We start from the raw sequence: 2,618 nt of genomic DNA, 5'->3' as shown, positions 1-2,618 counted from the left end.
TCTACCTTTAATTGAAAACATACAAGTCCTTATATAGGGATAGATTCAAACCAAAATTAAAATAAATTTAAGCGAATAATAGAGAGGCCTTATAATATGACCGACAAAATTATACATATCATAAAATGATTCCATCTTTTATGATAATTGAGAGCACCATAATACTAAAGTTGAATTATTAGACTTTACTTTTCTTCCAATAGGGCCTATTGTGATGTTGGTCCTTTATCTTTTGAAATATTCTGTCTGAGTAAATTGTTTTTTATCATGTCAAACATATAATCAAGGGGGATTGATTTTGTACATTCGGATTTTTCAAAATTTTTGATCAAGTCTTCTTTAAATCGTGCAAGATATGTTTTAATCCTATCTTGTTTAGATGGAACCTTATTATTCTTGGCTTTTAAATCTTATACTATTTTATGAAAACAATTATCTTGATCCTTCTCTTTACTAGAGAATTCCAACTGGGCTTTATATTGTTGAACTTTTTACTTGATATTATCAACAATTTATTTGGAATTTAATTCCTTTGTTTTTGGATATTTCTGTAACATTTTTTTCCAAAATTTGGTGAGGTATAACCTTTCTAATGAAGAGAATTTATTTGGAATATAATCCAATCGAGGAACCTATTTCCATATCCATGGTATAGAAAATTCATTAAAGAAATGTAAAGAAGATATAACTTTTGTTCCATCCTTAATTTGGCTTGAAGGCTATTTATATTTAAGAGAGATTGAGATCCGTTCACCGTATAATTGTCTAAATGGATCATCAGGAAGAATATCAATACTTGGACCATATGATATCCACCATCTTATGAACTAAACTGGAACATTTTGTTTGTAAACATTTTCAAAAACTTTAAAAAACAAAGAATGCTTTTTATTGGGACTTTCATATAAAAGTGTTTTATGAAAACTATCAATATAGTCCCAATAATTAAATTTAAACACATTTTTTGATTGAGGTACTATAAATTCTTTTTCACTAAGGATACTCAATCCCCAATCTTCTACATATATTAATCTTTTGATGATTGCTTTGCTAAAATTGTAGTCTATATTATTGCTTGTCTTAAAATGGGAAAAAATCTATAGATCATGTAATGATGAGTATATGCTAATAATATTTTTTTGGTTTATAGGAACATGCTGAAAAATACATTCTATCCAAATATCTAGACATTAAGAACCATGGGTCATTGTTATTTTTAAAATATAACATAACATCTTTGTTTTCTAAAAGAAGAATTTCTTCTTTATATGAGCATTGAATATACTATGTAGTATCTTCGACACTGTCGCTTTCAATTAATGCTTGAGCATAATTAGAGGAATTATTAACTCCTTCTTCTTTCAGAAATTTTTGAAAATCATCATATAATGGATCCCCTGTAATAGGAATAGAAGGTGAATTTTTAGAACTTGAAACAAGATTTTTCGCTATTAGCCTATTACTCCCATGTTGGATTAGAGGATACTGACCGCTACCTCGACCACCTATATTAGAGTAGCCTTCTCCTCCTCTATGAGAGATCATTATGCAAATATTCACGTGTTAAAAAATTTGGAAGATTATTATATTCTCCTTTTTCATATTAGATTTCAAAATTAAAACAAGTTAAGTTAGCATGCCAGCAAGAAAATATTTTTTTGGAAACATCATCCTTAAAATATTCATTAAACACAATAGGTTTAGCATTTCTAGTTACATCTCCAACAAATAAACCCTTCTCACTTATATATCCCAACTTATGATTTTATAAATTTCTTTTATCATCACATTGATCCATGGATTTAGATATAGTCACCGTTCCTCTAATCATGCAATCTTCCATGAAACAAATCCCATGATTCATCTTCCCTTTCATAACCACAAGAGGAACCTTGGAGAGTATTGCCCATTCATCATTTCCAGAATATCTCAGGAAATCCTTTGACCAAGTCCCAAGAGTGGTCATATTATTTTGAAGATCTGGGACGAATCATCAATTCAGTTTCCTGGCCATACCATTTGTGCATCATGATTGTCCTATGCCATAACCCTTAATACTACACCCCAATCATCACCATTTGGACTGCACCATTCCACTCTTAAGAATCGAACCAATCACGATTGTATTGTTGGGTTTTGAGCATTCTAACACTCCTAAGGTATACATGCAACCCTAGGAACCTTGGATCTATGTTTTACTATGATATATGCAAAAATGATTTCCAAGGTTTATATCCTATCTAGCATACATAGTTAACTTTTAAACATAAAACTAAGCAAGAAACCATGCCTTGTAGTAGTTTGGATTCCTTGAAAACCTTGTGAGCCTAGCACCTCAAGTGTGATGCCTCAAATGTCTCACACAACACCAAATGCACTTGGAATAACTTAGAGAAAAATGAAGAACACTTAGAAATCGGCTAGCCCTCACTTGTATCCACTAGTGGCCGATTTTGGTGAAGAACATGAAGCTTATATAGTGTGTTACAATTAGGGTACACCATGTAAACCCCAATTGTCATGGCTTTTCATTTCCATGACCCATGGGTTCTATAAACACCTTGGAACATCCATGGAGCATCCTATGGTTTCAGCCTAACTTGATAATCCATGAAGCA

The sequence above is a fragment of the Lactuca sativa genome, chromosome 4 (assembly GCF_002870075.4).
Source record: "Lactuca sativa cultivar Salinas chromosome 4, Lsat_Salinas_v11, whole genome shotgun sequence".
Taxonomy (NCBI): domain Eukaryota; kingdom Viridiplantae; phylum Streptophyta; class Magnoliopsida; order Asterales; family Asteraceae; genus Lactuca; species Lactuca sativa.
The sequence above is the reverse complement of the archived record's forward strand: the minus strand, read 5'-3'. Positions refer to the sequence as shown.